Source organism: Ranitomeya variabilis, chromosome 6, assembly GCF_051348905.1.
Source record: "Ranitomeya variabilis isolate aRanVar5 chromosome 6, aRanVar5.hap1, whole genome shotgun sequence".
Lineage (NCBI taxonomy): Eukaryota > Metazoa > Chordata > Amphibia > Anura > Dendrobatidae > Ranitomeya > Ranitomeya variabilis.
In genome coordinates, this window is record NC_135237.1 from 494,921,498 (window position 1) to 494,936,115 (window position 14,618).

The 14,618-nt window shown below is 42.7% G+C and overlaps 1 long non-coding RNA gene across 1 annotated transcript in view; it reads right to left on the minus strand.

The window, feature by feature from the left end:
• Positions 1-5,234: 5,234 nt before the first annotated feature.
• LOC143782842 (uncharacterized) overlaps positions 5,235-14,618 on the minus strand; it is a 53,828-nt gene continuing 44,444 nt past the window's right edge. The window contains exons 2-3 of the long non-coding RNA XR_013217057.1: positions 7,802-7,901; positions 5,235-5,750 (exon numbers count right to left, since the gene is read on the minus strand). This is a non-coding gene — a long non-coding RNA (uncharacterized LOC143782842). The remainder of the gene's footprint in view (positions 5,751-7,801; positions 7,902-14,618) is intronic.

The window sequence follows — 14,618 nt, forward strand, 5'->3', positions numbered from 1 at the left end:
ACCTGTCACCACGTTTTTGGAAGATGGGATAAAAATAGCGTTAAATAGGGGCAGAGGTGGGCGTTACATTAGTGTGTGTGTTATGCGTTTATTACCCACCTAAGTTGCCGAAATAACTTTGCAAAGTCTCCGTTTTCGCCTGTCAATCAGGCTGGTCAGGTCGCATGGGCGTTGTCTTCCCCCAGATTTGGCGTAGTTTTCCGTTGGTGGCGTAGTGGTGTGCGCATGCCCAAAGTCCGGAATCCTCTTCCAGGGGATTTAAAATAGCGCGGTGTTCGTTATTGCATTGGTGATCGGTGGGCGCGGCCATCTTCCTTTGGCCGCGCGTGCGCAGAAGCGGCGCTCTGCTGGCCGCGGCTTCAGGAAAATGGCCGCCGCGATATCCATCTGCGCACGCGCGGCATCCCGCGGCCATTTTCCTGAAGCCGCGGCCAGCAGAGCGCCGCTTCTGCGCACGCGCGGCCAAAGGAAGATGGCCGCGCCCACCGATCACCAATGCAATAACGAACACCGCGCTATTTTAAATCCCCTGGAAGAGGATTCCGGACTTTGGGCATGCGCACACCACTACGCCACCAACGGAAAACTACGCCAAATCTGGGTGAAGACACCACGCCCATGTGACCTGACCAGCCTGATTGACAGGCGAAAACGGAGACTTTGCAAAGTTATTTCGGCAACTTAGGTGGGTAATAAACGCATAACACACACACTAATGTAATGCCCACCTCTGCCCCTATTTAACGCTATTTTTATCCCATCTTCCAAAAACGTGGTGACAGGTTCCCTTTAATCAACATATAGTAGTTGTTGTTCTTCCTTCATTCCCTGTTGCATCCTTGTGAGTATTTTTTCCAATATAAATATGAGGAGGATTACATCGTTGATGTTACAGTTGTCCATACTGCAAACAGAGAAAGTGACACATGCGACACAAAATGGCAGATTTCAAAGTAACCAGCTTGCCTGCTACATGGCTAAAGACACAGCATTTTATCTTAATTAACCAGATGTCTATTAACAGTAAGCCAGGAGGAATAGGTTGTTATCTGTATGTTGATGCCACGACACACCTGTCTGCTGACCCGGAACCAGGGGCTCCTTCCCTGCCCCTAACACTAGGGGGCGCCCTAGCTCGCTTTGCTCTTCGAGATACTTCAGATGGCGAAGATGCCGAGGCCTCCGCCTTGTCTTGTCTTCTGAGTTAGCCCCCGTCTGTTCTCCTCCCCCACTCAGGGAAGGGGAGGTGCTAGTGTGCACCGCAGGAAACCAATCCAACAAACAAGGCAACACAAACAAGGGTTAACAGAAAACTCCAGGCATACAAAATATTCACTCACATATAACAGAGGAATGCACTGGGATGTGAAGGTAGGGGAATAAACCAAAACAAAAACGCATACAAACCAAGCAACAGTCACTAGTAACTCCTTTAACTCTCCTCATACGAACTCCTCTCATTAGCCATGCAGCAATAAAGCTATCTCTGACAAGGATTAGTAACAGAGCCCAGATTATAAAAGGAAAATGAGTGGCTAACCGAGCACAGCTGTGAGCACAGGGATTTCCACTATGGCCGATTAACCCCTGCTTCTTCTCATCACTGAAGTAGGAGCAATCAGACACTGTAGTCTTCTGGCTCCACACTGTCACGGTAACCCCGTGACAGTTGACTTTTGAATATATATGTTTCATTCTTGTTGGCCTAGAGTCTGAAATGTTGACTCTTCTTGTAGGTTAAATTGATATTTGCAAATGAATGAATGGTTGTTATTTATCTATTATATTAGCTCCCACAGTTTATTGTACTATTATCTTTGCAAAACAGGGATGCAGGGTCACTGAACAATTATGTTTACTGATTTGTTGATTACACATTATGCCCGGCCATACAGTTTTTTGACTTGCAAAACAGAGGAGGGAAAACTATGCAAATACATTAACTAATCAAACAATGCGAGTTAATCTCATCATCCCTTTCCCTTTACATGTGAATGATTGCTTGGGCAGCACGGTGGCGCAGTGGTTAGCACTGCAGCCTTGCAGCGCTGGGGTCCTGGGTTCTAATCCCACCCAGGAAAACATCTGCAAAGAGTTTGTATGTTCTCTCTGTGTTTGCATGGGTTTTCTCCAGGTACTCCAGTTTCCTCCCACATTCCAAAGACATACTGATAGGGAATCTAGATTGTGAGCCCCATCGGGGACAGCGATAATGTGTGCAAACTGTAAAGCGCCGTGGAATATGTTAGCGCTATATTAAAAAAAAAAAATTAAATAATTGCTTGAAGAACAGTCGTAAACTATGAAAAGGGGATATATGCCTCAGGACATCCAGACAGGGATCCAGAGACTCTTTACAAAAGCACAGCCAGGAACACTCACAAGATACACAGAATCAACATTTTACAGGATGCCAGCGTAGGGGACCATGGCCCCGGCTGAAAAAATACATATCTGCTCCATTGACCAACATTGAACCATGAAAAACGTACAAGAAACAAAATGAACATAAACCCTTCACCGCTGGGGTTCTTGCGGACTGTGGACAGGTGAGCCAGTCTTCAGCAACTAGTGAGTGGACTGTGGGACCTAGCCTTGTCAGAAGAGAGAAGGAGGCGAGCCAGGACCAGGGCTGGAGACATACTAGCAGGCCCACTAACCGCAAGGTACTGAGATTTGGCATCCCAAAGGGATATTCTATATAGCAGTAGAGCGGTCTGCATTTCATTTATTCAATGTTTTCATACATCTTAGCGCTTACAGAGGCTGTTGTATTCTCTTGTTTGTATATTATGCAGTCGGAGCAGAGGTTCTGATCAGTTTTTAATTTTTTTGTAGAGAGATAGATAATCTGTGCTTGTCTTATATTATGTGTCGGTAGGCTTCTGTTGTATAGAATATAACAAGCTTATATTTTATTGTGAAATTCACTTTCCACCAGGCTACACAACACAATGCTAGAAAAGTGGAACTGCCAAGCAAATTATTCTCATTGTTCTCCAGATATTCATTTTGATGAATGTAAAATCTTTATTCTCATTTATTGCTTATGTGTTTTGTCATTTGCATTCTCTCTCTTCATGGTGAATGAGCAAGCTGTATGGCATCAAAGCTCGCTGTATCTATATTTACATTCACCTGGGGAAATTAACAGCCAGTGCGATCAACGACGGAAAGTGACTATTAATATTCGAGAAAAATGAAAGCCGACAGCTCAATTAAAATGACAGATTTATGCAATCAAGTTGCACTTTTAATTTAATATAAAAAGCCACAGATCGGGGTAATGAGGTTTCATTGGAGAAGAAGAAAGCAATTTTTGATATTGTTCAGTCCAGAAAAATACAATGTTTTTATAATACAAGCCGTACTTGAAGCAAAGCACTCCGCAATGGGGATCAGATATTTCTCAGTTACTAACATTGGTATTCCTTGACTATACCATTAAAGAGGACGTGACAACTCTTCTGACATGTCTGTGCACCGGAAACATTTTTAGATCCATGCTGTTCCTTAATGAGAACCGGTCATGTGAAAAAATGCTCTCAACCTGCAGCTATAGGATTAATCTGCAGGTTAATAGTGTTCTGAACCTGCCAGGCGCTCGCACTTTGAGTCATGCTGCTGGGAGCAAATTATCTTTATTCCTCCAGGTAGTGTTTGGGTTTCAGTCCCCTGGGATGGCTGAGGTGCAGGTTCAGTCACCGCTCTGTGTATAGAGAGTGGTGACTGTAACCACGCCCCGGCCCTGACTGACAGCCGGCCCTAATGTTGAGCTGTTGTCAGTCAGTGCCGGGGGTTACAGTTACAGCCTATATACACCCCGTACGGACCCATGCTGGTGCCACCCCTGTGACTGAAACCTTCACAATGCTATTAACCTGCAGACTAACCCCATATCTATTTAATTGTGGTACACTGTTGATAATCTGAAATCTGAGTTGACTGACATCATGCTTATGCTCACAAAAATGTTTAGGATAGGAAGATAAATTCCCTTTGCTCTAATATTGGACTTGTGTTGGCCAATACGCTATCTCACTGGATGTGTCTCTCCAACATAATTGAAGTCCACTAGGACTATTGATTTAATATACCACATAGTTAGTGTTACACGTTTAATAGCTTTTGATTTTGAACATTCAACATTCTACCCTTATGTGAATGTAGAAATATCTCTCCTTTTCATACGTTATTACAATTACAACATGATAGGCATAGAACTCTACCAAATATCGGTTTAGATAAAAATCTTTGTCATGGTATTTTACTTACGATATCTGCCTTCACTAGTTCCTCACAAAGTGTTTTTCCATCCAATAAGCCATTATCGGACATTCTTGGAAAGCCCGAATGTGTGGGTGATAATCTCTTATCAATGACCAACAGCGACACAATATATGTCCAATTTTGACCCTATATTGGCTGAAAGTGGAGACAAAACGAATTCTATGCTTATTAGTTTTACATTTGTCCTCCCGTAGGGATTGTAATGTTTTCTCCAACTCCCTCTGTGAATATTTCCTAGCCCTAAACTTGAAGGAATGATTTGAAGGAATTTAATAGGGTTTGGTGGGTGGAAGCTCTGATAGGGTAGGATAGAGATTTTCTTTGTAGGTTTTGTGTACAGATCCATCAAAACGAGTCCCTGATGTACATAAATCATGGTGTCCAGAAAATTGAGCTGGTCAGGTGAATTGACCATGTTGAATTTCAATGTAGGACGAACTGAACTAATCTCTCCCAAGAAAGTCTCAAGGGATGAGAGGTCACCGGTCCAGATAGCGAAGATGTTGTCTATGTACCGCAGCCTCGTCACACAATATTGTGTACAAGTGGCTGTGGTAAATGTAGGACTCTTCAATTTCGTACATGAAGAGATTAGCATATGTCGGGGCAACATTTGCCCCCCCGATGAGCCCTGGCATTGACTGTTACACTTTTTTGCTTTTAAGATGCATTTTGGATGAATAAAGATATAGAATCTTCTCTCTGGTGTCTTGGAAACGATTTATCTCTGAATTTGCTCTTTACTCGGTGGGAAGTTGCCCCAAGGAAGCACAGAGCCTGTGAAGTGGTGCAAAGAGAACTACCATTATTGGCTCTGCTATATATAGCACAAGCGATCGGATGATTAATAAAAAAACATAAAAGTTCAAATTACCCCCTTTTTATACCATTGAAAATAAAACAGGAAAAAACCCACATATTTATCACTGAATAAATGTCCCATCTATCAAAATATAAGATAAACTAATCCGATCAGTAAACAGCATAATGAGAAAAAAAATCAAAACACCAGAATTATGTTGTTTTTGGTTGCCACAACATTGCAATAAAATGCACAAAGAGGCGATTAAAACATTGTATCTAAACCTGAATGGTATCAGTAAAAACATCAGCTCAGGATCCACAAATAAACTATCACACAGCCCCAGATCCCAAAAAATGAAAATGTTATGGGTCTCAGAAAATGGTGACGAAAGCAAAAAAAAAATTTTTTCAGACAAATATCCAAATTTCTTTTCACAACTTAAATAAAAAAAATGCATTTTTGGTATCTGCGTACTCATACTGACCCGGAGATTCATATTACCAGGTCAGTTTTGCCATAAAATAAATTAAAAAAAACTGAAAGCAATTGTGGAATTGCACGTATTTTACTATTTCACAGCACTTGGAATTTTTTTCCCGTTTTCCAGTATACTATATGGTAAAATTAATGGTGTCATTCAAAAGTACAACTTGTCCTGCAAAAAAACAAGAGAAATCTGTGAATATCTTAATAATTGTGTTAACATATAGACTGAGAGTTGATATCAGAATAAAAGGCAACATTCAAGAAATCAATGAAATCCATAGCAATTAATTCTGCTACATGCAGGCGATCTGATCATCGCCTGTATGTAGCAGAGCCGATCGGGTTATGGCAGCTTCTAGTGTCCCATAGATACTATTGAAGCATGCCAAAAGTGAAAAAAATTGTTTTTAAAATACATTAAAAAAAATATATAAAAGTTCAAATCACCCCTCTTTCGCCCCATTCAAAGTAAAACAATTAAAAAAATCAAACATACACATATTTAGTATGGCCGCATTCAGAATCGCCAGGTCTATCAATAAAAAAAAGGATTAACATGATCACTAAACGGCATAGCGAGAAAGAAAAGTCAAAATGCTAAAATTACGTTTTTTTTGGTCGCCACGACATTGCAATAACGGGCAATCAAAAGATCGTATCTGCATCAAAATGGTATAATTAAAAACGTCAGCTCAGCGTGTGAAAAATAAGCCCTCCCCTAACTCGAGATCACGAAAAATGGAGACGCTATGGGTATCGGAAAATGGTGCAATTTTTTTTTTTTTTTTAACAAAGTTTGGAATTTTTTTTCACCACTTAGATAAAAAAGAACCTAGACATGTTTGGTGTCTATGATCAGGGTATGATGGGTCTGAAATAAAAGAAATCAGTGAAGAAATAGGTAGAAACAATAAAGAAAATATAAAAATATGTAGCAAAATGTAATAAAAAAAGACAATAATAACCTTTTTACAGAATTTCTATCTTTTTTTACGCAGGTATGAATAACCCCTTCCCGCACAATGCTGAGAAGACGGCTTGAGGGCTGAGAAGAACACTGAGGAGACATCCTCAGGGTAGAGAGGAGTGCTCAAGAAGTGGCCTAACCCTGGATTTATAAGAACTTTATAAGAACTTTAAAAGGTGTGAAATATGATGGGAATCTTGACGGAAAGTTGACGAGGCTCAATTTAGTGAGTGGGGACAGTTGAGCTCAGCTAATGTGCGTGTATTGATTAATCCATCCACAGATACTTTCTGCTGCTTGTTACTATAAAGGAATAGGACAATGGGTGGGTTTTGCAGTAGTGTGAACATAGCTTTAAAAGAGTTGTCCACCACTTTCTAACATTTTCTTATGTGGCTAAAGGAGAATGAAATGGTAAATGGTACTACTCTGTCCCTCTTTGTCTTTTTTAAAAGTTTTGATGGAAAAAAAAGGGTTTGCTTTTTTATCCACTGTTGTCCGTAGGCTGTGTCTCCTTTTGCAGCACATCCCAGTTCCAGTGAATTTGACTATGGATAGGTTCATGTCTGGTTTGGGGCCTCTGTAAGCAGTTTGTTATTTTCAAAGAGAGAAAAAGCATGGCACGCTGTGCAATTTTTCAATAAAAATGGACATTGTTATGGAAACCAAACAGGCTCTATTAGATTCAATGGGGTTTGTCAGGCAAAGGCTTGAGTCCATCACGTGACAGATCCATTTCCAGCTTGAATTTCATTTTTCTGTTCCTGTTGCACAACAAATAAAAAACTGAATTCTTAATGTCAATGTGAACCTCGCCTTGGATTAAAGGCAAACCATTGCTCTTGTATGGTTTTGAAGCATTTTTTTTTTCAGATTCAGATTTTTGCAACCCAAACACATTAGAATAAGGTAGGCCGAACTTGCCAACAGTCTAATGTAATGTGTATGGGGGCCTCAACACATGATTTGGAGGGGCTATGGATCTGGTATGTCTGATTTCAGACTGCTGATATTTTTAATTTCAGTAAGGTAAGTTGCCAGTAGTGGGTTATCAAAGTTACTCTCTCATAGAGAATACATGAGTGTTTGGCATAGCGAACACTGCTGTGTATTGTGAAGTCCAGAGAGATGGCTCTCAGTCAAATGTTCGTCAGACAACTATCCATTGTGTATGAGGCATGTATGTCTATATTCAAGGTCAACCTAGTGGTGGCTGCAAACATTGCTTAAAAACAGGCAGTGAAATGTTTTACCTTACAAAAACAATCATTTGCGATCCCGTGCTGTCCTGTCTGGATACTCTCTTTTCCATCCTCTTCTGCCCAGGAGCTGTGGTATGGTCAGATCATGTTCCTGCACGGTAAGACACAGCTATTACAAAGTACACAGCAGGGGCACATTTATAAGATTATCTCAGTACAGGAACATTTTATTTAACACAATTGAGGAACTTATTTTTATTCCAAGATCTATTTATTAAAATGTACTTTGTTCGTGGGAAAACCCCTTTAACGAAAACACTCCTGGTGTTTTCCTGAAATGTCTTCAAAATAAAAACGATATAGGTAAAAGATGCCATTCCACATACCCTAAAGCTAAGTTTCTATGATGATTTTTTTGCGCATTCTGATGTTGCAGATTTTCTGCACCATTTCTACAGCAAGTAGTTATATTAGAGTTTTTACGTGTTTTATTTTTTGCATTTTTAACCCCTTAACGACTTCCGATACGCCTTTTAACAGCGGCAGTTAAGGGGCCTTATTCCTCAGCGCTTAATGCGGCGCTGAGAAATAAGTGAATAGCGCCCCCAGGCGGCAATGAAAAAAAAAGTCTGGGTTTCCATTCATTTTTCTCTCCTCTGATATGATCTAGCATACCAGAGGAGAGAGAAATGGGGTCTCCTGAGCCCTCCATGTTACCTTCGCCATCTCCGGATCCTCCTGCTCCATCCCACAGCCCTCCACGTCATCTTCCCGGCAGAAAATGCCCGCCTAGATTTGCCAGCCGGTATCCGGCAACAATAGGAGATTTTTCCTATTGATTCATTTTGATCACTGTGATAGGGGCTATCACAGTGATCAAAAACAAAAAAAATTGTAAATCACTCCCCCTTTGTCACCCCCTTAGTTAGGTAAAAATAATAAAATAAAACACATTTTTTAATTTTTTTTTCCATTATTTGCAGTTAGGGTTGGTGTTAGAGTTGGGGTTAGGGTAGTGTTATGGTTGTGTTGGGGTTAAGGTTGGGGTTGGAGCTGGGGTTAGGGTTCTATTAGGGTTGTGTTGGGGTTAGGGTTGTGGTTAGTGTTGGGGTTAGGGATGTGGTTAGGGGTGTGTTGGGGTTAGGTATGTGTTGGGGTTAGGGTTGGGTTAAAGGATGTGTTAGGGTTGGAGTTAGAATTGGTGGGTTTCTACTGTTTAGTCACATCAGGGGGTCTCCAAATGTGACATGGTGCCTGCCATCGATTCCAGCCAATTTTGAGTTCAAAAGTCAAACGGTGCTCCCTCCCTTCTGAACCCTGTCATGCGCCCAAACAGTGGATTTCTCCCACATATGGGGAATCAGTGTACTCATGAGAAATTGCACAACAAATTTTGAGGTCCATGTACTACTGATACCCTTGTGAAAATAAAAAAAGTTTGGGTCTAAAGTAAATTTTTTGTGAAAAAAGTTAAATGTAAATTGTTTCCTTCCACATTGCTTTAGTTCTCGTGAAGCACCTGAATGGTTAATAAACTTCTTGAATGTGGTTTTGAGCACCTTGAGGGGTGCAGTTTTTAGAATGGTGTTACTTTTGGGTATGCTCTGTCATATAGACCCCTCAAAGTCAGTTCAAATGTGATGTTGTTCCTTAGCCAAAATGGTTTTGTACATTTGTTGGAAAATTGAGAAATTGCTGGTCAACTTTTAACCATTATAACTTCATAGCAAAAAAAAATGTTTCCAAAATTGTGCTGATGTAAAGTAGACATGTGGGAAAAGTTATTTATTACCGTATATACTCGAGTATAAGCCGAGATTTTCAGCCCAAATTTTTGGGCTGAAAGTGCTCCTCTCGGCTTATACTCGAGTCATGGTCGGCAGTGGGGTCGGCCGGTGAGGGGGAGAGAGGACCGTCGCATACTCACCTGTTCACGGCGCTCCTAACGCTGTCCCATGGTCTCCCACGCTGCAGCTCTTCCTCTATTCAGCGGTCATGAGGTACCGCTCATTAAAGTAATGAATATGAACTCCACTCCCATAGGGGCGGAGCCGCATATTCATTACTGTAATGAGCGGTACCAGTGACCGCTGATTACAGGAAGAAGCTGCGGTACCATGGGACAGGCAGGGACAGCGTCAGGAGCGCCGGGACCAGGTGAGTATTTCATATTCACCTGTCCGCGTTCCATTCGCTGGGCGCCGCTCCATCTTCCCATCCTCTTGCAGTGACTGTGCAGGTCAGAGGGCGCGATGACGTATGAGTGTGCGCGCCGCCCTCTGCCTGAACAGTCAGTGCGGAGAGACGGGACGCCGAGGAGCAGCGGGCAGCGACTAGACGTGAGTATGTGATTTTTTTTTTTATTGCAGCAGCAGCAGCATTACATGTGGCACAATGCTGTATGGAGCGTCTACGGGGCCATAAACAACTGCATGGAGCATTATATGGGGCATCTATGGGGCCATAACTACATGGAGCATTATATGGGGCATCTATAGGGCCATAATGAACTGCATAGAGCATTATATGGGGCATCTATAGGGCCATAACTGTATGGAGCATTATATGGGGCCATAACTGCATGGAGCATTATATGGGGCCATAACTGCAAGGAGCATTATATGGGGCATTATATGGGGCCATAACTGCATGGAGCATTAAATCGAGCATCTATGGGGCCATAACTGCATGGAGCATTATATGGGACATCTATGGGGCCATAACTGCATGGAGCATTATATGGGGCATTATATGGGGCCATAACTGTATGGAGCATTATATGGGGCATCTATGGGGCCATAACTGCATGGAGCATTATATGGGGCATCTATGGGGCCATAACTGCATGGAGCATTATATGGGGCATCTATGGGGCCATAACTGCATGGAGCATTATATGGGGCATCTATGGGGCCATAACTGCATGGAGCATTATATGGGGCATCTATGGTGCCATAACTGTATGGAGCATTATATGGGGCATCTATGGGGCAATAACTGTATGGAGCATTATATGGGGCCATAACTGCATGGAGCATTATATGGGGCCATAACTGCAAGGAGCATTATATGGGGCATTACATGGGGCCATAACTGCATGGAGCATTATATCGGGCATCTATGGGGCCATAACTGCATGGAGCATTATATGGGACATCTATGGGGCCATAACTGCATGGAGCATTATATGGGGCATTATATGGGGCCATAACTGTATGGAGCATTATATGGGGCATCTATGGGGCCATAACTGCATGGAGCATTATATGGGGCATCTATGGGGCCATAACTGCATGGAACATTATATGGGGCATCTATGGGGCCATAACTGCATGGAGCATTATATGGGGCATCTATGGGGCCATAACTGAATGGAGCATTATATGGGGCATCTATGGTGCCATAACTGTATGGAGCATTATATGGGGCATCTATGGGGCAATAACTGTATGGAGCATTATATGGGGCCATAACTGCATGGAGCATTATATGGGGCCATAACTGCAAGGAGCATTATATGGGGCATTATATGGGGCCATAACTGCATGGAGCATTATATGGGGCATTATATGGGGCCATAACTGCATGGAGCATTATATGGGGCATCTATGGGGCCATAACTGTTGTGAACTCTGTGTTCAGGCTCCCTCTTGTGGTCACTGGTGGTATGGTGTGACTTTTGCTTTGGGCTCCCCCTGGTGGCTTTGTCTGTTATCCTGCTGGTCTCTGGCTATCAGCTGGTTCGTTATCCTCTGGGAGGTTCCTATATAGCTCTGTTTTACTTCCACTTGTTGCCGGCTGTCGATGTAGTCAGTGCTACTCAGATTCCTTCTGACTACCTTGCTCCCAGTCCATCCAGCTCAAGCTAAGTTTTGTTTGCTCATTTTTTTATCAGCAGTGTTTTTCATGTTTTCTGTTCCAGCTTGCTAAAATGTAATTCCCTCGCTTGCTGGTTGCTCTAGTGGGCTGAGTTTCTCCCCACACACCGTTAGTTGGTGTGTGGGTTCTTGAAATCTCAGGATGGATATTTTGTAAGGGTTTTTTATTGATCGCATAGACCCCTGCTCTATTTTCTGCTTTCTAGTACTAGTGGGCCTCTTTTGCTGAATCTGATTTCATCCCTATGTATGTGCCTTCTTCTTACTTCACCGTTAATATTTGTTGGGGGCTTCTATATCTTTGGGGATTATTTCTCTGGAGGCAAGCGAGGTCTTTCTTTCTCTTTAGGGGTAGCTAGTTCCTCAGGCTGGCTCGAGACGTCTAGGAATTTTTTAGGCACGTTCACCGGCTACCTCTAGTTGTTTTGGATAGGTTCAGATTTGCGATCAGTCCAGTTACCATCTCCCTAGAGCTCGTCCTTAGTTTATTCACTTGCTGGTCTATTTGTGATCCTCAGCCATTAAGGATCATAACAGTACAGCCGGCCTACAAAGTGTTAATTGCATGGCAGAAGCAGGAGAAAAGAAGCCTTGAGAATTTTTTTTTTTTTTCTTCTTGTTGTTGCCGTGTGTCTAGCTGCTGTGCTAGCTTCTCTCCTCCTCTTAATCTTGGTGTGGCTCTGAGTTCAGCTGCTGACATGGATGTCCAGAGCTTGGCTTCCAGTCTGGATCATCTTGCTGCTAGGGTTCAAAGTATTCAGGATTTTGTTGTTCACAGTCCTATGTCTGAGCCTAGAATACCTATTCCGGAGTTGTTTTCTGGAGATAGATCTAGGTTCCTGAATTTTAAGAACAATTGTAAGTTGTTTCTTTCTTTGAAACCTCGTTCCTCTGGTGATGCCGTTCAGCAAGTTAAGATTATCATTTCCTTTTTGTGTGGTGACCCACAAGATTGGGCCTTCGCATTGGCGCCAGGGGATCCTACATTGCTTAGTGTAGATGCGTTTTTTCTGGCCCTTGGATTGCTCTATGAGGAACCTAATCTTGAGAACCAGGCTGAGAAAGCGTTATTGGCCCTCTCGCAGGGGCAAGATGAAGCAGAGGTGTACTGCCAGAAATTTCGGAAATGGTCGGTGCTTACTCAGTGGAATGAGTGTGCCCTGGCTGCTAATTTCAGAGAAGGTCTTTCTGAAGCCATTAAGAATGTCATGGTGGGGTTCCCTACGCCTGCAGGTCTGAATGAGTCAATGACTCTGGCCATTCAGATTGATCGGCGGTTGCGGGAGCGCAAACCTGTGCACCATTTGGTGGTGTCTTCTGAACAGACACCTGAATCTATGCAATGTGACAGAATTTTGACCAGAAGTGAACGGCAAAATTATAGACGGCAAAATGGGTTGTGCTTTTACTGTGGTGACTCAGCTCATGTTATCTCAGCATGCTCTAAGCGCAAAAAAAAGGTTGATAAATCTGTCACCATTGGTACTTTACAGCCTAAGTTCATTTTGTCTGTTACCCTGATTTGTTCCCTGTCATCTTACCCGGTTAATGCCTTTGTAGATTCAGGTGCTGCCCTGAGTCTGATGGATTGGTCATTTGCCAGGCGCTGTGGTTTTGATTTGGAGCCTTTAAAATTCCCTATTCCACTAAGGGGAATTGACTCCACACCATTGGCTACGAATAGACCTCAGTACTGGACACAAGTGACCATGTGCATGACTCCTGTTCATCAGGAGGTGATTCGCTTTCTTGTATTGCATAATTTGCATGATGTCGTCGTGTTGGGTCTACCATGGTTGCAGACTCATAATCCAGTCCTGGATTGGAAAGCTATGTCTGTGTCAAGTTGGGGTTGTCAGGGAATTCATGGTGACGCTCCTGTGGTGTCAATTGCTTCGTCCACTCCTTCTGAAGTCCCTACGTTTTTGTCAGACTACCAGGATGTATTTGAGGAGCCCAAACTCAATTCTCTACCTCCTCATAGGGACTGTGATTGTGCTATAAATTTGATTCCTGGTAGTAAGTTTCCTAAGGGACGACTTTTCAATTTATCTGTGCCGGAGCATGCTGCCATGCGGAGTTATATAAAGGAGTCTTTGGAGAAGGGACATATTCGCCCATCCTCTTCCCCTCTTGGTGCAGGATTCTTTTTTGTGGCTAAGAAGGATGGTTCCCTGAGACCTTGTATTGATTATCGCCTTTTGAATAAAATCACGGTCAAATTTCAGTATCCTTTGCCATTGTTAACTGATTTGTTTGCTCGCATTAGGGGGTCTAGTTGGTTCACCAAGATAGATCTTCGTGGTGCGTATAACCTTGTGCGTATAAAACAGGGTGATGAATGGAAAACTGCATTTAATACGCCTGAAGGCCATTTTGAGTACCTGGTGATGCCTTTTGGACTTTCTAATGCTCCTTCAGTCTTTCAGTCCTTTATGCACGACATCTTCCGTGAATATCTGGATAAGTTTATGATTGTGTATCTGGATGATATTCTGTTTTTTTCGGATGATTGGGAGTCTCATGTTAAGCAGGTCAGGATGGTCTTTCAGGTCCTGCGTGACAATGCTTTATTTGTGAAGGGCCCAAAATGTCTTTTTGGAGTCCAGAAGATTTCTTTTTTGGGTTTCATTTTTTCTCCTTCTACTATTGAGATGGACCCAGTCAAGGTTCAGGCTATTCATGACTGGACGCAGCCTACATCTGTTAAGAGTCTTCAGAAGTTCTTGGGTTTTGCTAATTTTTACCGTCGCTTCATAGCTAATTTTTCTGGTGTTGTTAAGCCTTTGACGGATTTGACCAAGAAAGGTTCTGATGTGACTAATTGGTCCTCTGCGGCTGTGGAGGCCTTTCGGGAGCTGAAGTGCCGGTTTTCTTCGGCTCCGGTCTTATGTCAGCCAGATGTCTCACTTCCCTTCCAGGTGGAGGTTGATGCTTCCGAGATTGGAGCAGGGGCTGTTTTGTCGCAGAGAAGCTCCGATGACTCTGTG